Source organism: Heterodontus francisci, unplaced genomic scaffold, assembly GCF_036365525.1.
Source record: "Heterodontus francisci isolate sHetFra1 unplaced genomic scaffold, sHetFra1.hap1 HAP1_SCAFFOLD_85, whole genome shotgun sequence".
NCBI lineage: Eukaryota > Metazoa > Chordata > Chondrichthyes > Heterodontiformes > Heterodontidae > Heterodontus > Heterodontus francisci.
The window spans coordinates 7,137,042-7,157,872 of NW_027142342.1; positions in this window are offsets into that span (position 1 = coordinate 7,137,042).

Here is a 20,831-nt window from a genome sequence, read left to right on the forward strand (position 1 = left end):
TCACCACCCCCCTCCCCTCCACTCCCCTCCCACTCCCAACTGCAAATCCACTCCTCCATTCCCTCCTCCATTCCCCTAACTACCCCTCTCCCCACTCCATTCCCCCTCTCCCCTCCCTCCCCAACACCTCCCCTCTCACTCCTGTCCCCAATCCCCTCCCCCCGCTCCCCTCCCCCACTCCGCCCCCCACTCCCCTCCCCCCACTCCCCTTCCTCAAACGGTTCCCCCCAGCCTCTCCCCTCCTCCAAGACCTCCCCTCCCCCACTCCTGTCCCCCACTCAACTACCCCACACCCCACTCCCCTCCGCACTTCCCTCCCCACTCGTCTCCCATCCCTCTATCCCCTCCCCACTATCCTCCTCCACACCCGCTGCCACCATTGCCCTCCCCTCTGCAACTCCCTTCACCTCTCACATATCCCTCCCCTCACAGCCCCCTACTCCACTCCACTTCCTCTCCCCACATCTCCCACCGCCCTTCCCTCCCCCACCCCTTCCCAACTCCCCCTCCTTTCCCCTGCCCCCACCTCACACACTCACTCCAATTTCCCCAACCGCCTTCTCCCACTCCCCTTTCCTAGTCCCTCCCTAACTCCCACTTCTCTCACCCAGTCCCCTCTCCCATTCCCCCTCCCCCACTCCCTCCCCTCACCCCCCTCCTCTCCCGCACTCCCCTCCAGCAGAACCCTCCCCACCCCAATCCACTCCCACTCCCCTCCCCACCCCCGAACTCCCCTCCTCTTCCCCACTCCATTCCCCCACTCCCTTCCCTCTCCGACCCCTCGCCTCACTCCTCTCCCCACTCATCTCCCTCACTCCCCTCCCTCCCCAACCCTTTCAACCCCAACCCTTACCCCCCAACCCCTTCCTCACTCCCCTCCCCAACACACCTTCTCCCACTCTCCCCTCCCCCACTCTTCTGCCAATCCCACCACTCCTCCCCCACTCTGCCACACTCCCTACCCCAACCCCTCCCACACTCCCCTCCTCACTCTTCTCTCCCGCCCAACCCACCAACCCCTCCCACCACTCCCCTCCCCTGCTCCCCTCCCCAATTCCCTCCCCTAACCCCCAACTCTCCCCTCCCTCACTCCTCTCCATCACTCCCATCTTTGCTCTCTCACTCCCCTCCTAATATCCTTCCCACATCTCCCTCCCCCACTCCCCTGCCACGTCCCCCCACTCCCTCATTCTCATCCTCCACTCCACTCCACACGCCCCTCTCCCAATCCCACTCACCCTCCCCCAATCCCAATCTCCTCCCCCAATCCCACTCACCCTCCCCAATCTCACTCACCCTCCCCCAATCCCACTCACCCTCCCCCCAATCCCACTCACCCTCTCCCCACTCCACTCCCCCACACCCCCTCCCCCACTTCCCTCCCTCACCCCCCTTCCACACCTATCTCACCACTTCCCTCCTTTCCCCACGCCCCTCATGACTCCCCCTCCCCCTTTCCACTACTCCAATTCACACATCCACTCCCCAATCCTCCTCAATCACCTCCACCTCCCCTCTCCCATTCCTCTCTCCACTCTCCTCCCCCATTCCTCAGTCCGTCAGCCCCTCCCACCCTCCCCTCCCCATTCCCTCCCCCCCACCCCCATTCCCTTTCCCCTCTCCTCCCCAACACCCCATCACCGACCCCCTCCCCTCTCCTCCCCAACAACCCACCCACTTCCCCCTCCCCTCTCCTCCCCCAACACCCCCTCTCCCTCAACTCCCCTCCCCGACTCCCCTCTCCACTCCCCTCCCCCCCTCCCCTACTACCCTCCCACATTCCCTTCCCCTCCCCTCCCCCCTCGCCCCACACTCCCCACCAACACGCCCTTCCCCCTCCCCATGCCCACTCTATTCCCCCACGCCCATCCCTCTCCCCTTCCCCCTTCCCCCTTCCCTCTTCCCCCTCCCCAATCCCCTCCACAACACCCACCCCCTACTTCTCATCAGCCTCCCACACTCCGCTCCACCACTCCCATCTTTCACTACCCTCCCCAACTACCCTCCCACACTACCCTCCACCACTACCCTACACCTCCCCCACTACCCTCCTCGAGTCCCCTTCTTCACTGCCCTGTCCACTCGCCTCCTTTCCCCACTCCACTCCCCTCTCCCCTCCCCCACCACCCCTCTGCACAATCACTTGCGTCTCCCAATTCCCTCCCCCTCCCCAATCACCTACTCACCCCTCCCCTGCCCCACTCCACTTCCCGTCCCACATCCCCCTCCCCCACTCGCCTCCCCCCACTCCCCTTTCCCCTCCCTCCCCCACTCCACCACTTTCCTCCTTCACTCCCATCCGCCACTAGACTCCCCACTCCTCTCCCCCTCCCCTACACCCCTTCACTCACAACCCCTCTCCCGCTCCCATACCCTCTCCCTCCCCACAACCCTCCCTCTGCCCCACTCACCCTCCCCCCACTCCCCTAACGCTCCTCCCCGTTCCCTGCACCCCTTCCCACTGCCCTCCCTTATTCCCTTCCTGCTCCCCCTCTACCACTCCCATCCCCCTCCCCGCCCTTCCCCTCTCCTTCCCCACTCTATTCCCCCACTCCCTTCCATCTCCCCTTCACACCTTCCGCCCTACCCCCTCCCCAATACCCTCCACAACACCCACCCCCTAATTCTCATCGGCCTCCCCCACTCCTCTCCACCATTCCCATCTTTCACTACCCCTTCCCACTACCCTCACCCACAACCCTCCACCACTACCCTCCAACACTACCCTATACCTCCCCCACTACCCTCCGCGAGTCCCCTTCTCCACTGCCCTGTCCACTCCACTCCTTTCCCCACTCCACTCCCGTCCCCCTCCTCCTCCCCACCACACTCTGCACACTCACTCCCAAATCCCACTCCACCTCCCCCTCCCCCTCCCTCCCCCTCTTCATTCCCCTACACCTCCCCCTCCCTCTCCCTCTTCATTCCCCTCCAGCTCCCCCTCCCTCCCCCCTCTTCATTCCCTCCTCCCCACCCCCTCCCACCCCCTCTTCATTCCCCTCCACCTCCCCCTCCCTCCCCCTCTTCATTTCCCACCACCTCCCCCTCCCTCCCCCTCTTCATTCCCATCCTCCTCCCACTCCCTCCCCATCCTTCATTGCCCTGGACAAACCTCTCCCTCGCCCTATTCATTCCCCTCCACCTCTCCCTCCCTTCCACTCTTCATTCCCCCTCCACCTCCCCCTCCCTCCCCTCACTTCATTCCCCCTCCACCACCCCCTCCCTCCCCCTCTTCATTCCCATCTACCACACCCACCCTCCTCCTCTTCATTCCCCTCCACCACCCCCTCCCTCCCCCCTCTTCATTCCCCTCCACCACCCCCCTCCCGCCCCCTCTTCATTCCCCTCCACCAATCCCTCCCTCACCCTCTTCATTCCCCTCCACCACCCCCATCCCTCCCCCCTTCATTCTCCTCCATCACCCCCTCCCTCCCCCTCTTCATTCCCCTCCACCACCCCCCTCCCTCCCCCTCTTCATTCCCCTCCACCACCCCCCTCCCTCCCCCTCTTCATTCCCCTCCACCACCCCCTCCCTCCCCCTCTTCATTCCCCTCCACCACTCCCTCCCTCCCCCTCTTCATTCCCATCTACCTCCCCCACCCTCCTCCTCTTCATTCCCCTCCACCACCCCCTCCCTCCCCCTCTTCATTCCCCTCCACCACCCCTCCCTCCCCCTCTTCATTCCCCTCCACCAATCCCTCCCTCCCCCTCTTCATTCCCCTCCACCACCCCCTCCCTCCCCCCTTCATTCTCCTCCATCACCCCCTCCCTCCCCTCTTCATTCCCCTCCACCCACCCCCTCCCTCCCTCCCCCTTCATTCTCCTCCATCACCCACTCTCCCTCCCCCTCTTCATTCCACGCCACCCCCTCCCTCACCCTCTTCATTCCACTCCACCTCCCCCTCCCCCATTCCCCTCCACCAACCCTTACCTCCCCCTCTTCATTCCCCCTCCACCACCCCCTCCCTCCACCTCCCCCCTCCCTCCCCCTCTTCTTTCCCCTCCACGAACCCCTCCCTCCTCCTCTTCATTCCCCTCCACATCCCCCTCCCTCCCTCCTCTTCATTCCCCTCCACCACCCCCTCCTCCCTCCCCTCTTCATTCCCCTCCCCCTCCCTCCCCCTCTTCATTCCCCTCCACCTCCTCCTCCCTTCCCCTCTTCATTCTCCTCCACCACCCCCTCCCTCCCCCTCTTCATTCTCCTCCACCTCCTCCTCCCTCCCCCTCTTCATTCTCCTCCACCACCCCTCCCTCCCTCTCTCCCTTCTCCTCCACCTCCCCCTCCCTCCCCCTCTTCATTCCCCCTCCCACCTCCCCCTCCCTCCCCCTCTTCATTCTCCTCCTCCTCCCCCTCCCTCCCCCTCTTCATTCTCCTCCACCTCCCCCTCCCTCCCCCTCTTCATTCCCCTCCACCTCTACCCCCCTCCCCCTCCTCATTCCCCTCCACCTCCCACTCCTGCCCACTCTTCTTTCCCCTGCCCTCTCCCCCACTCCCTTCCCCCACTCCCTTCCACTCTCCCCTCCGCCCATCTCACACTCTCCTCCTTCTACCACACTCCTCCTCCCACTCTCCCCCCTCCTTCTGACCATTTCCCTCCCCCACTCCCCTCTCCAACTCCCCTCCCCCCCACTCTCTGCCACACTCCCCCTCCCCCATCCCCCCACTCCCCTCCCCAACCTCCTTCCACACTACCCTCTCCCTCCCCCTCCCACTCCCCCTCCCCCCTCCCACTGCCCTCCCCCTCACCATTGCACACCCTCCCCTTCCCCTTCCTATTTCCCCACTCCCCATCCTCCACTCCACTTCCGCATTCCCCACTCACCTCCCCTCTCATTCTGCCATTCCCCCTCAATGCACCCCCTCCCCCACTCGTCTCCGGTCCCCACTCCCCTTTCCCCTCCCACATCCCACTCCCCTCCCTCACTCCTATCGTCCACTCCAGTCCCCCCTCTTCTCACTTCGCTCCCCTACACCCCCTTGTCCGCCCCCTTTCCCCCTCACACCTGGTTTCCCCCCAAACTCCCCTCCCCCTCACATCCCCCACTTCTCTTCACTCCCACACTCCCTCTCACCCACACCCATCCGCCACTCCCCCTCCAACTGCCCTACCCTCAAATGCCCCTCCCCCCACTCCCTTCGCCCACTACCCTCCGCCACTACCCACGCCACTCGGTCAACTCCCCTCCCAAACTCCCCTCTCTCCCGTCCCTCGTCCCAACACTCCCCCTACCCCACTCCCCACTCCTCCACCTCCCCTCACCAAAAACCCCTCCCAACTCCTCTGCCAACTCATCTTCCACCCCCGCCCCTCCCCCACTCCCCCTCCGCGCATACCCCTGCCCCTCTACCTCCCCCCAGCACCCTGCACTCAATCCCCTCCCTCACTACCCTCCCATCCCCACCTCACCCCCACTTCCCCTGCCCAAAGACCTACCCACTCCCCGCTCTCCTGTCCCCCTCCCCCACTCCCCTCCCTCTCCTCCCCCACTGCACTCCCTCCCCTCTCCTCGCACTTCTCTCCCTCCCTCACCTCCCCACTCTCCCACCATACCCCACTCCACTCCCCAAACACCCTCCCCTACTCCCCTCCCCTCCACACCACACCACTCCCCCACTCTCATCCTCCACTACCGTCCCCCACTCCCCTCCCCCCCCCACTCTGCCCCTCCCCAACTTTCCCACACTCCCCTACCCCACTCCCGTCCCGCACTCACCCTCACCCTAACCCACTCCCGTTGCCCTGCACCCTCATTCCACCTCTCCCTCCCCCCACATCCCTGCCCCTCCCCCACACCCCCTGCCCCTCCCCCACATGCCTCACAAACCCCTCCCCCTCCACTCCCCCTCCCAGTCCGAACTGCAAATCCCCTCCTCCATTTCCCTAACTACCCTCTGCCCACTCCACTCCCCTCACTCCCCAACCCCTCCTCTCACTCCTCTCCCCAAACCCCTCCCCCCACTTCCCTCGCCCACCCCTCCCCCACTACTCCCGCACTCCTCCCCCACTGCTCCCCACTCCCAACTCCAAATCCCCTCACCCTCTCTGCTAACTCCGCGCCGCACTCCCCTAACTTCCCTCTGCCCACTCCATTCCCCATCTCCCCTCCCTCCCCAACCCCTCCCCTCACTCCTGTCCTCAATCCCCTCCCCCACTCCCCTCCCCCCACTCCGCCCCCACTCCCCTCCCCCACTCCCTCCCTCCTCCCCTCCCCCACTCACCTTCCTCAAACCGCTCGTCCAGCTTCTCCCCTCCCCCAAGACCTCCCCTCCCCCCACTCCTCTCCCCCACTTACCTACCCCACTCCCCACCTCCCCTCCCCTTCCCTCCCCACTCTCACACTCACTTCCCCCACGCCCCTCCTCCACTGCCCTTGTACATTCCCCTCCTCAGTCCACTGCCATCCGCACTCACCCTCTCCAACACCGCTGCCCCACTCTCTTCCCCCTCCTTTCCCCAATTTCCTATCCCACCCACTCCATTCACACACTCCCTTACCCGTCCCCTTCCCTCCCCATTCCTCTCCCCCATCCACTCCCCACCCCTCCTTTCCCCACTCCTCTCCCCCACTCCTCTCCCCCACCCCTATCCACCACTCCCCTCCCCCACTTCCCTCCCCACTCGTCTCCCATCCCTCAATCCCCTCCATTCTCTCCTACCCATCTACTCACTTCAGCGACCCCTCACTCCGCCACTTCTCCACTTCCTCCTCCACACCCGCTGCCGCCATTGCCCCTCCCCTCCGCGACTCCCTTCACCTCACACGTATCCCTCCCCTCACAGCCCCCTACTCCACTCCACGTCCTCTCCCAAATATCCCACCGCCCTTCCCTCCCCCACCCCTTCCCAACTCCCCTCCTTTCCCCTGCCCCACCTCACACACTCACTCCAATTTCCCCACCCGCCTTCCCCCACTCCCCCTTTCCAAGTCCCCTCCCTAACTCCCACTTCTCTCACCCAGTCCCCTCTCCCATTCCCCTCCCCCAGCCCCTCCCCTCACCCACTCCTCTCCCACACTCCCCTCCAGCAGAACCCTCCCCACCCCAATCCACTCCCACTCCCCTCCCCACCCCCGAACTCCCTTCCTCTTCCCCACTCCATTCCCCCACTCCCTTCCCTCTCCCACCCCTAGCCTCACTCCTCTCCCCACACCCTTCCCTCTCTCCCCTCCCTCCCCAACCCTTACCCCCCCAACCCCTCCCTCACTCCCCTCCCCAACTCCCCTCCCCAACACACCTCTCCCACTCCCCTCCCCCACTCTTCTGCCAGTCTCACCACTCCTCCCACACTCCCCTACCCCCAACCCCTCCCACACTCCCCTCCCCACCCTCCTCTCCCGCCCAACCCACCAACCCCTCCCCCCACTCCCCCTCCCCTGCTCCCCTCCCCAATTCCCTCCCCTAACCCCCAACACTCCCCTCCCCCACTCCTCTCCATCACTCCCATCTTTGCTCTCTCACTCCCCTCCGATTATCCTTCCCACATCTCCCTCCCCCACTCCCCTGCCACGTCCCCCACTCCCTCACTCTCATCCTCCACTCCACTCCCCAATCCCCTCTTCCAATCCCGCTCACCCTCCCCCAATCCCACTCCCCTCCCCCAATCCCACTCACCCTCCCCCAATCCCACTCCCCTCCCCAATCCCACTCACCCTCCCCCAATCTCACTCACCCTCCCCCAATGCCACTCACCCTCCACCAATCCTACTCACCCTCCCCCAATCCCACTCACCCTCTCCCACTCCACTCCCCCACTCCCCTCCCCCACTTCCCTCCCTCACCCCCCTTCCACACCTATCTCACCACTTCCCTCTCTTCCCCACGACCCTCATGACTCCCCTCCCCCCTTTCCACTACTCCAATTCACACATCCACTCCCCTAATCCTCCTCACACACCTCCACCTCACCACTCCCATTCCTCTCTCCACTCTCCTCCCCCACTCCTCAGTCCCTCAGCCCCCTCCCGCCACTCCCCTCCCTATTCCCTCCCCCACCCCCATTCCGTTTCCCCTCTCCTCCCCAGCACCCCATCACCTATCCCCTCCCCTCTCCTCCCCAACAACCCACCCACTTCCCCCTCCCCTCTCCTCCCCAACACCCCCTCCCCCTCAACTCCCCTCCCCGACTCCCCTCTCCGCTCCCCTCCCCTCCCCCACTACCCTCCCCCATTCCCTTCCCCTCCCCCTCCCCCACTTCCCCACCACCACGCCCTTCCCCCTCCCCATGCCCACTCTATTCCCCTACTCCCTTCCCTCTCCCCTTCCCCTTCCCCCTTCCCTCTTCCCCCTCCCCAATCCCCTCCACAACACCCACCCCCTACTTCTCATCGGCCTCCCCCACTCCCCTCCGCCACTCCCATCTTTCACTACCCTCTCCAACTACCCCTCCCCACTACTACCCTACACCTCCCCCACTACCCTCCTCGAGTCCCCTTCTCCACTGCCCTGTCCACTCTCCTCCTTTCCATACTCCACTCCCGTTTCCCCTCCCCCACCACACTCTGCACACTCACTTGCGTCTCCCACTTCCCTCCCCCTCCCCACTCACCTACTCACCCTCCCCTGCCCCACTCCCCTTCCCATCCCACATCCCCCTCCCCCACTCGCCTCCCCCACTCCCTTCCCCCACTCCCCTTTCCCCTCCATCTCCCCCACTCCAAGCCCCCATTCCCCACCCCCTCCCCCACATCCACCACTTTCCTCCCTCACTCCCATCCGCCACCACACTCCCCACTCCTCTCCCCTCACCTACACCCCTTCACTCTCCACCCTCTCCCCCTCACATACCCTCTCTCTCACCCTTAGATCCCCTCTCCTTCCCCACAACCCTCTCTGTGCCCCGCTCACCCTCCCCCCACTCCCCTAACTCCCCTCCCCATTCCCTACACCCTACCCCACTGCCCTCCCTTATTCCCTTCCTGCTCCCCCTCTACCACTCCCATCCCCCTCCCTGCCCTTCCCCCTCCCTCCCCACTCTATTCCCCCACTCCTTCTCTTTCATCTCCCCTTCCCCCTTCCGCCCTACACCCTCCCCAATCCCTTCCACAACACCCACCCCCTACTTCTCATCGGCCTCCCCCACTCATCTCCGCCATTTCCATCTTTCACTACCCTCCCCCACTACCCTCACCCACTACCCTCCACCATTACCCTACACCTCCCCCACTACCCTCCGCGAGTCCCCTTCTCCAGTGCCCTGTCCACTCCCCTCCTCCTCCCCACCACACTCTGCACACTCACTCCCATCTACCACTTCCCTACCCCTCCCCACTCCCCCTCTCCCTTACTCCCTTTCCCCTACATCACTCCCCTTACCTTCCCACATCCCCCTCCTCCACTCGCCTCCCCCACTCCCTCCCCCACTCCACTACTCTCCTGCCTCACTCCCATCCGCCACTCCACTCATCACTCCTCTCTCCCCTCCCCTACACCCCTTCATTCACCACCCTCTCCCCTTCACATTCCCTCTCCCTCCCCACAACCCTCCCCCTGCCCCACTCACTATCCCCCACTCCCCTAACTCTGCACCCCCACTCCCCTAACTCCCCTCCCTGTTCCCTGCACCCCACCCCACTGCCCTCCCTTATTCCCTTCCTGCATCCCCTCTACCACTCCCATCCCCCTCCCTGCCCTTCCCCCTCCCCTTCCCCACTCTATTCCCCCACTCCCTTCCCTCTCCCCTTCTCCCCCTCCCCAATCCCCTCCCCCACTCACCTACCCTACTCCTCATTGGCTTACCCCCATTCCCCTCCGCCACTCGCATCCCCCACTACGGGTCCCCTTCCCCACATCCCTTCTCCACTGCCCTTGCAACACCCCCTCCTTTCCCCACTTCCCTCTCCACTCCCCCTCCCCAACTCCACACACTCACTCCCATTTCCCACTCCACTCTCACTGCCACTCGCCACTCGCCCATTCCTCTCCCTGCTACCCTCCCCTTCCCATGCCCAGTCCCCCTCCCCCCACTCCCCTCCCCAACCCCCTGCACTCCCCTCCCACACTCCCCCCTCTCCTCCCTCACTCGCGTCCTCCATTCCAGTTCCCACTCCTCTCTCCCCTCCCCGATACCCCCCACTCACCACCCTCTCCCCCTCACTCTCCCTCTCCAATCCCACTCACCCTCCCCCACTCTCCCTCCTCCTTCACTCCGCTTCACCACTCCCACACTCTCCTCCATCACTACCATCCTACACTCCACTCCCAACTCCACTCTCCCTACCCTACACTTCCCACTCACCTCCTTCTCCCCTCACACTCCTCTCCTTCCCCACTCTCCCCACTCCATCCCCGAATCCCCACTGCCCCTCTCCCACTCACATCACCCTCCCCTCCCTCACTCCCTTCTACACTCCTGCACACCCCTCCCCCTCTCCCCTTCTCAACTCTCCTCCCGCAATCCCATCCTTCACTCCCCTCCCTCACTCCCCTCCCTAACACCTCTCCCCCTCTCCCTCCCCACTCCCCTCCCGCACACCACACTCCCCTCCCCCACTCCCCACCCCGCACTCCCCCCTCCCCACTCCTCACTCTCCATTCCCCTCACCTCCCCCTCCACTCCCAACTACCCTCCCCCACTACCCTCCCTAACTCCTCTCCCCCACACCTCTCCCTCACACCCCTCCCCCACTCCCCCTCCCCGACTCAGCCCTGCCCCTCTATCACTGCCCTCCCACACACCCCACCACCTCCCCACTCCCCCACTCCCTTCCCCCACTCCCACTCCCCACTACGCACTCCCCACTACGCTCCCCACATCCGTACTCCCCTCCCCCACACCCCACTCCGCACTCCTCTCTCCCTACTCCACTCCACACTCCCCCCTTCCCCTCCCCCACTCCCCCACTCCCCTCCCCCACTCCTCACTCTCCCACTCCACTCCTCACTCCCCACCCACTCCCCACTCCCCGACTCCTCACTCCCCACTCCCCCACTCACCTCTCCCCCACTCCCCACTCCTCACTCACCACTCCAGTCCCCACTCCTCACTCCTCTCCCCCACTCCCCTCCCCCACTAACCACTCCCCTCCCCAACTACCCACTCCCCAATCCCCTCCCCCATTCCTCACCCCACTCCCCCACTCCTCACTTCAATCCCATAAACCCCACTCCCCTCCCACCAAACCCACTCCCCCCACCCACTCCCCACTCCCCTCACCCACTCCCCACTCCCTTCCCCACTCAACACTCCCCTCTCCCACACCCGACTCCTCACTCCCCACTCCACTCCCCCACTCCCCACTACCCACTTCTCACTTCACTCCCCCACTCCCCACTTCTCACTACCTACTCAACTCCACACTCCCCCACTCCCCTCCCCCACTCCCCTCCCCCACTGCCCACCCTCCCACTCCCCACTCCTCACTCCCCACTCCACCCCTCACTCCCCGAATCCTCACTCCCCACTCCCCCCTCACCTCTCTCCCACACTCCACTCCCCACTCCTCACTCCCCGCCCCCACTCCTCTCCCCCACTAACAACTCCCCCACTCCCCACTCCTCACTCATCACTCCCCCACTCACCTCTACCCCACTCCTCACTCCCCACTCCAGTCCCCCACTCCCCGCCACCCACTTCTCACTCCTCTCCCCATTCCCCACTTCTCACTCCCCACTCAACTCCCCACTCCCCACGCCCCCTCCACACTCCCCACTCCACTCCTCACTCGGCCACTCGCCACTCCTCACTCCCCACACCTCTCCACACTCCCCCACTGCTCACTACTCACTCCCCACTCTACTCCTCACTCTCCACTCCCCTCACCCACTCCCCTCTCAACCATCCCTTCCCCAACCCCACTCCCCACTCCTCACTCCACTCCCCACTCCCCCACCCCCCACTCCTCTCTCCCCACAACACTCCCCACTACCCCACTGCCCACTCCTCACTCCCAACTCCACACCCAACTCCACACTCCCCTCCCTACTCCTCATTCACGTCACCCACTCACCACACCCCTTCCCCACTCCCCACTCCACTATCCCCTCCCCGACTCCTCACTCCCCTCCCTCACTCCACACTCCCATCCCGCAAACCCCACTCCCCTCCCCCACTCCTGTCCCCACCCCCTCCCCCACTCCCCACATGACTCCTCCACACCCCACTCCTCACTCCCCACTCCACTCCCCCACTCCCCACTCCCCCCTTCCCTCCCCCAGTCCTCACTCCACTCCCCCCTCCCCCACTCTCCACTCCCGACTCAATTCCCCCACTACCCACTCCCCTCTCCCACTCTACACTCCTGTCCCCACTCCCCTCTCCCCACTCACCACTCCTCTCCCCCACTTCCCTCCCCCACTTCCACCCCTCTCCTCTTGCCCTCCTTCCCTCTCCCCACAACCACACCCACACCCAATCCTTTCCCCACTCTCACTCCTGCGCTCCCAACTCACCTCCCCACAAACCCACCCCCACTCCCCCTCCTCACTCCCCTCCCAACTCACCTCCCCATTCCCCCAATGCCACTCCTCCTCCTCACTCCCCTCCCGCACTCTCCACGACCCTCACCACTCCCCCACCCACACTCCCCTTCCTCACTCCCCTACTAACTCACCTCCCCACTACCCCACCCCCACTCCTCCTCCTCACTCCCCTCCCGCACCCTCCACGCCCCTCCCCCACTACCCCACCCCCACTCCCCCTCCTCACTCCCCTCCCGCACTCCCCACTCCCTTCCCCCACTCCCTTCCCCCACACCACTCCCCCACTCCCCACTCCAGTTTTCACCTCTGCCCTCCTCCACTCCCCTCCCCTCCCCCAATCCTCTCCCCCACTCCCCACTCACCTCCTCCAATCCCCCCTGCACGCCTCCACTCACCGACAACACACTCCAACTCCCCTCCCCAACTCTCCATTCCCCCACCCCCTCACTCCCCACTCCCCTCCTCTACTCCCCCCCTGCACGCCTCCACTCCCAACTCACCTCCTGCATGCCCCACACCCCTCCCCCAAAGCCCTCCCACTCCCCCTCTCTCCTCCCACTCTACACCTCTCCCCTCCCCTCCCTCATTCGCCTCCTCTTCCCTCCCCTCCCCCACTCCCCACTCCTGACTCAATTCCCCCACTTCCCACTCTCCACTCCGGGACACCCCTCCCCCACTCCTTTCACCATTCCACTTCCCACTCCCCTATCCCTCACACCTCCTCCACTCACCTCGACCTCTCCCCTCCACTCCCCTCCCCTCTCCCCTCCCCCACTCCACTTCCCACTCCCCTATTCCTCACCCCTCCCCAACTCCCCTCGCCTCTCTTCTCCTCTCCCCTCTCCACTCCTCTTCAAACTTCGCACCCCCACTCTCCTCCCCGTCTCCCATCTTCTCCCATCCCCCACTTCTCAATCCAACTCCCCTTCGCCACAAGTCTGGATTGAATTGCCTCTTTCCTGGTGTGTGAGTGGGACTCAGTACCACTCCAGCTGGTATTAATAGAGACCTGGATTGAATTGGCTCTTTCCTGGTGTGTGAGTGGGACTCAGTACCACTCCAGCTGGTATTAATAGAGACCTGGATTGAATTGGCTCTTTCCTGGTGTGTGAGTGGGACTCAGTACCACTCCAGCTGGTATTGATAGAGGCCTGGATTGAATTGGCTCTTTCCTGGTGTGTGAGTGGGACTCAGTACCACTCCAGCTGGTATTAATAGAGGTCTGGATTGATTTGCCTCTTTCCTGGTGTGTGAGTGGGACTCAGTACCACTCCAGCTGGTATTAATAGAGATCTGGATTGATTTGCCTCTTTCTTGGTGTGTGAGTGGGACTCAGTACCACTCCAGCTGGTATTAATAGAGGCCATGGATTGAATTGGCTCTTTCCTGGTGTGTGAGTGGGACTCAGTACCACTCCAGCTGGTATTGATAGAGGCCTGGATTGAATTGGCTCTTTCCTGGTGTGTGAGTGGGACTCAGTACCACTCCAGCTGGTATTAATAGAGATCTGGATTGATTTGCCTCTTTCCTGGTGTGTGAGTGGGACTCAGTACCACTCCAGCTGGTATTAATAGAGGCCTGGATTGAATTGGCTCTTTCCTGATGTGTGAGTGGGACTCAGTACCACTCCAGCTGGTATTGATAGAGGCCTGGATTGAATTGGCTCTTTCCTGATGTGTGAGTTGGACTCAGTACCACTCCAGCTGGTATTAATAGAGGCCTGGATTGAATTGGCTCTTTCCTGGTGAGTAAGTGGGGCTCAGTACCACTCCAGCTGGTATTAATAGAGGCCTGGATTGACTTGGCTCTTTCCTGGTGAGTGAGTGGGGCTCAGTCCCACTCCAGCTGGTATTTATCGAGGTGTGGATTGAATTGCCTCAATCCTGGTGTGTGAGTGGGGCTCAGTACCACTTCAGCTGGGATTAATAGAGGCCTGGATTGACTTGGCTCTTTCCTGGTGCGTGACTGGGGCTCAGTACCACTCCAGCTGGTATTAATTGAGGCCTGGATTGAATTGACTCTTTCCTGGTGAGTAAGTGGGGCTCAGTACCACTCCAGCTGGTATTAATAGAGGCCTGGATTGACTTGGATCTTTCCTGGTGAGTGAGTGGTGCTCAGTACCACTCCAGCTGGTATTAATTGAGGCCTGGATTGAATTGACTCTTTCCTGCTGTGTGAGTGGGGATCAGCACCACTCCAGCTGGTATTAATAGAGAGCTGGATTGAATTGCCTCTTTCCTGGCGTGTGATTCGGACTCAGTACCACTCCAGCTGGTTTTTATCGACGCCTGGATTGAATTGCCTCTTTCCTGGTGTGTGAGTGGGACTCAGTCCCACTCCAGCTGGTATTAATAGAGGTCTGAATTGAGTTGACTCTTTCCTGGTGAGTGAGTGGGGCTCAGTACCACTCCAGCTGTTATTAATAGAGGCCTGGATTGAATTGGCTCTTTCCTGGTGTGTGAGTGGGCCTCAGTGCCACGCCAGCTGGTATTAATAAAAGCCTTGCTTGAGTTGGCTTTCTGCTAGTGTGACTTGTGACCCAATTCCTCTCCAGCTGATATTAATAGAAACCTGGTTTGAATTGGCTTTTTCCTGGTGTGTTTGTGGGACTCAGTACCACTCCAGCTGGTATTATTAGAGGCCTGGATTGAATTGGCTCTTTCCTGGATTGTGAGTGAGACTGAGTCCCACTCCAGCTGGTATTAGTGGAGACCTGTATAGATTTAGCTCTTCCCTGGTGTGTGAGAGGGGCTCAGTACCACTCCAGCTGGTATTAATAGGGGCCCGGATTGAATTGGCTCTTTCCTGGTGTGTGTGTGGGACTCAGTACCACTCCAGCTGTTATTAATATAGGCTCTGATTCAATTGGCTCTTTCTTGGTGTGAGAGTGGGGCTCAGTACCACTCCAGCTGGTATCAATAGAGGCCTGGATTGAATTGGCTCTTTCCTCGTGTGTGAGTGGGACTCAGTACCACTCCAGCTGGTATTAATAGAGGTCTGGATTGAATTGGCTCCATCCTGGTGAGTGAGTGGGGCTCAGTACCACTGCAGCTGGTATTAATAGAGGTCTGGATTGAATTGGCGCCTTCCTGGTGTGTGAGTGGGACTCAGTTCCTCTCCAGCTGGTATGAATAGACGCCTGGATTGAAGTGGCTCTTTCCTGGTGCTTGACTGGGACTCAGTACCACTCCAGCTGGTATTGATAGAGGCCTGGATTGAATTGGCTCTTTCCTGGTGTGTGAGTGGGACTCAGTACCACTCCAGCTGGTATTAATAGAGATCTGGATTGATTTGCCTCTTTCCTGGTGTGTGAGTGGGACTCAGTACCACTCCAGCTGGTATTAATAGAGGCCTGGATTGAATTGGCTCTTTCCTGATGTGTGAGTGGGACTCAGTACCACTCCAGCTGGTATTGATAGAGGCCTGGATTGAATTGGCTCTTTCCTGATGTGTGAGTTGGACTCAGTACCACTCCAGCTGGTATTAATAGAGGCCTGGATTGAATTGGCTCTTTCCTGGTGAGTAAGTGGGGCTCAGTACCACTCCAGCTGGTATTAATAGAGGCCTGGATTGACTTGGCTCTTTCCTGGTGAGTGAGTGGGGCTCAGTCCCACTCCAGCTGGTATTTATCGAGGTGTGGATTGAATTGCCTCAATCCTGGTGTGTGAGTGGGGCTCAGTACCACTTCAGCTGGGATTAATAGAGGCCTGGATTGACTTGGCTCTTTCCTGGTGCGTGACTGGGGCTCAGTACCACTCCAGCTGGTATTAATTGAGGCCTGGATTGAATTGACTCTTTCCTGGTGAGTAAGTGGGGCTCAGTACCACTCCAGCTGGTATTAATAGAGGCCTGGATTGACTTGGATCTTTCCTGGTGAGTGAGTGGTGCTCAGTACCACTCCAGCTGGTATTAATTGAGGCCTGGATTGAATTGACTCTTTCCTGCTGTGTGAGTGGGGATCAGCACCACTCCAGCTGGTATTAATAGAGAGCTGGATTGAATTGCCTCTTTCCTGGCGTGTGATTCGGACTCAGTACCACTCCAGCTGGTTTTTATCGACGCCTGGATTGAATTGCCTCTTTCCTGGTGTGTGAGTGGGACTCAGTCCCACTCCAGCTGGTATTAATAGAGGTCTGAATTGAGTTGACTCTTTCCTGGTGAGTGAGTGGGGCTCAGTACCACTCCAGCTGTTATTAATAGAGGCCTGGATTGAATTGGCTCTTTCCTGGTGTGTGAGTGGGCCTCAGTGCCACGCCAGCTGGTATTAATAAAAGCCTTGCTTGAGTTGGCTTTCTGCTAGTGTGACTTGTGACCCAATTCCTCTCCAGCTGATATTAATAGAAACCTGGTTTGAATTGGCTTTTTCCTGGTGTGTTTGTGGGACTCAGTACCACTCCAGCTGGTATTATTAGAGGCCTGGATTGAATTGGCTCTTTCCTGGATTGTGAGTGAGACTGAGTCCCACTCCAGCTGGTATTAGTGGAGACCTGTATAGATTTAGCTCTTCCCTGGTGTGTGAGAGGGGCTCAGTACCACTCCAGCTGGTATTAATAGGGGCCCGGATTGAATTGGCTCTTTCCTGGTGTGTGTGTGGGACTCAGTACCACTCCAGCTGTTATTAATATAGGCTCTGATTCAATTGGCTCTTTCTTGGTGTGTGAGTGGGGCTCAGTACCACTCCAGCTGGTATCAATAGAGGCCTGGATTGAATTGGCTCTTTCCTCGTGTGTGAGTGGGACTCAGTACCACTCCAGCTGGTATTAATAGAGGTCTGGATTGAATTGGCTCCATCCTGGTGAGTGAGTGGGGCTCAGTACCACTGCAGCTGGTATTAATAGAGGTCTGGATTGAATTGGCGCCTTCCTGGTGTGTGAGTGGGACTCAGTTCCTCTCCAGCTGGTATGAATAGACGCCTGGATTGAAGTGGCTCTTTCCTGGTGCTTGACTGGGACTCAGTACCACTCCAGCTGGTATTAATAGAGGAATGGATTGAATAGACTCTTTACTGGTGTGTGAGTGGGGCTCAGTACCCCTTCTGCTGGTATTTATAGAGGCCTGGATTGATATTTCTCTTTCCTGGTGTGTGAGTGGGACTCAGTTACACTGCAGCTGGTATTTATAGAGGTCTGGATTGATATTTCTCTTTCCTGGTGTGTGAGTGGGACTCAGTACCTCTCCAGCTGGTGTTAATAAGAGGTCTGGATTGAATTGACTCTTTCCTGGTGAGTGAGTGGGACTCAGTACCACTCCAGCTGGTATTAATAGAGGTCTGGATTGAATTGACTCTTTCCTGGTGAGTGAGTGGGACTCAGTACCTCTCCAGCTGGTATTAATAGAGGTCTGGATTGAATTGACTCTTTCCTGGTGAGTGAGTGGGACTCAGTACCACTCCAGCTGGTATTAATAGAGGTCTGGATTGAATTGGCGCCTTCCTGGTGTGTGAGTGGGACTCAGTTCCTCTCCAGCTGGTATGAATAGAAGCCTGGATTGACTTGGCTCTTTCCTGGTGTGTGCGGGGGACTCAGTTCCTCTCCAGCTGGTATGAATAGAGGCCTGGATTGATTTGTCTCTTTCCTGCTGTGTGTGGGGGACTCAGTTCCTCTCCAGCTGCTATGAATAGAGGCCTGGATTGACTTGGCTCTTTCCTGGTGTGTGTGGGGGACTCAGCTCCTCTCCAGCTGGTATGAATAGAGGCCTGGATTGACTTGGCTCTTTCCTGGTGTGTGTGGGGGACTCAGTTCCTCTCCAGCTGGTATGAATAGAGGAATGGATTGAATAGACTCTTTACTGGTGTGTGAGTGGGGCTCAGTACCACTTCTGCTGGCACTAATAGAGGCCTGGATTGATATTTCTCTTTCCTGGTGTGTGAGTGGGACTCATTTACACTCCAGCTGGTGTTAATAAGAGGTCTGGATTGAATTGACTCTTTACTGGTGAGTGAGTGGGACTCAGTACCACTCCAGCTGGTATTAATAGAGGTCTGGATTGAATTGACTCTTTCCTGGTGAGTGAGTGGGACTCAGTACCACTCCAGCTGGTATTAATAGAGGTCTGGTTTGAATTGACTCTTTCCTGGTGTGTGAGTGGGACTCAGTACCACTCCAGCTGGTATTAATAGAGGTCTGGATTGATTTGGCTCTTTCCTGGTGTTTGAGTGGGACTCAGTACCACTCCAGCTGGTATTAATAGAGGTCTGGATTGATTTGGCTCTTTCCTGGTCTTTGAGTGGGACTCAGTACCACCCCAGCTGGTATTAATAGAGGTCTGGTTTGAATTGGCTCCTTCCTGGTGATGAGTGGGGCTCAGTACCACTCCAGCTGGTATTAATAAAGGACTGGATTGATTTGGCTCTTTCCTGGTGTTTGAGTGGGACTCAGTACCACTCCAGCTGGTATTAATAGAGGTCTGGATTGAATTGGCGCCTTCCTGGTGTGTGAGTGGGACTCAGTTCCTCTCCAGCTGGTATGAATAGAAGCCTGGATTGACTTGGCTCTTTCCTGGTGTGTGTGGGGGACTCAGTTCCTCTCCAGCTGGTATGAATAGAGGCCTGGATTGATTTGTCTCTTTCCTGCTGTGTGTGGGGGACTCAGTTCCTCTCCAGCTGCTATGAATAGAGGCCTGGATTGACTTGGCTCTTTCCTGGTGTGTGTGGGGGACTCAGCTCCTCTCCAGCTGGTATGAATAGAGGCCTGGATTGACTTGGCTCTTTCCTGGTGTGTGTGGGGGACTCAGTTCCTCTCCAGCTGGTATGAATAGAGGAATGGATTGAATAGACTCTTTACTGTTGTGTGAGTGGGGCTCAGTACCACTTCTGCTGGTATTAATAGAGGCCTGGATTGATATTTCTCTTTCCTGGTGTGTGAGTGGGACTCATTTACACTCCAGCTGGTGTTAATAAGAGGTCTGGATTGAATTGACTCTTTACTGGTGAGTGAGTGGGACTCAGTACCACTCCAGCTGGTATTAATAGAGGTCTGGATTGAATTGGCTCCTTCCTGGTGAGTCAGTGGGACTCAGTACCACTCCAGCTGGTATTAATAGAGGGCTGGTTTAAATTGACTCTTTCTGGTGTGTGAGGGGGACTCGGTGCCACTCCAGTCGCTATAGATAGAGCCCTGGATCGAAATGGCTCTTCCCTGGTGTGTGAGTGAGACTCAGTACCACTCCAGCTGGTATTAATAGAGGGCTGGTTTAAATTGACTCTTTCTGGTGTGTGAGGGGGACTCGGTGCCACTCCAGTCGCGAAAGATAGAGCCCTGGATCGAAATGGCTCTTCCCTGGTGTGTGTGTGAGACTCAGTTCCACTCCAGCTGGTATTAATAGAGGTCTGGATTGAATTGGCTCCTTCCTGGTGAGTCAGTGGGACTCAGTACCACTCCAGCTGGTATTAATAGAGGGCTGGTTTAAATTGACTCTTTCTGGTGTGTGAGGGGGACTCGGTGCCACTCCAGTCGCGAGAGATAGAGCCCTGGAACGAAATGGCTCTTCCCTGGTGTGTGAGTGAGACACAGTTCCACTCCAGCTGGTATTAATAGAGGTCTGGATTGATTTGGCTCTTTCCTGGTGTGTGAGTGGGACTCAGTCCCACTCCAGCTGGTATTTATCGAGGTGTGGATTGAATTGCCTCTTTCCTGGTGTGTGAGTGGGACTCAGTACCACTCCAGCTGGTATTAATAGAGGTCTGGATTGAATTGCCTCTTTCCTGGTGTGTGAGTGGGACTCAGTACCACTCCAGCTGGTATTAATACAGGTCTGGATTGATTTGACTCTTTCCTGGTGTGTGAGTGGGACTCAGTACCACTCCAGCTGGTATTAATAGAGGTCTGGATTGAATTGCCTCTTTCTTGGTGTGTGAGTGGGGCTCAGTACCACTCCAGCTGGTATTAAGAGATCTGGATTGAATTGCCTCTTTCCTGGTGTGTGAGTGGGACTCAGTACCACTCCAGCTGGTGTTCATGGAGGTTTCGATTGAATTGGCTCTTTCCTGGTGCGTGAGTGGGGCTCAGGACCACTCCAGCTGGCATTAATAGAGGCCTGGACAGAATTGCCTCTTTCCTGGTGTGTGAGTGGGGCTCAGAACCTCACCAGCTGGTATTAATAGAGGTCTGGATTGAATTGCCTCTTTCCTGGTGTGTGAGTGGGGCTCAGTACCTCACCAGCTGGTATTAATAGAGGTCTGGATTGATTTGGCTCTTTCCTGGTGTGTGAGTGTGACTCAGTACCACTCCAGCTGGTATTCATAGAGGTCTGGATTGAATTGGCTCTTTCCTGGTGTGTGAGTTGGACTCAGTCCCACTCCAGCTGGTATTAAGAGGTCTGGATTGAATTGCCTCTTTCCTGGTGTGTGAGTGGGGCTCAGTACCACTCCAGCTGGTATTAATTGAGGCCTGGATAGAATTGCCTCTTTCCTGGT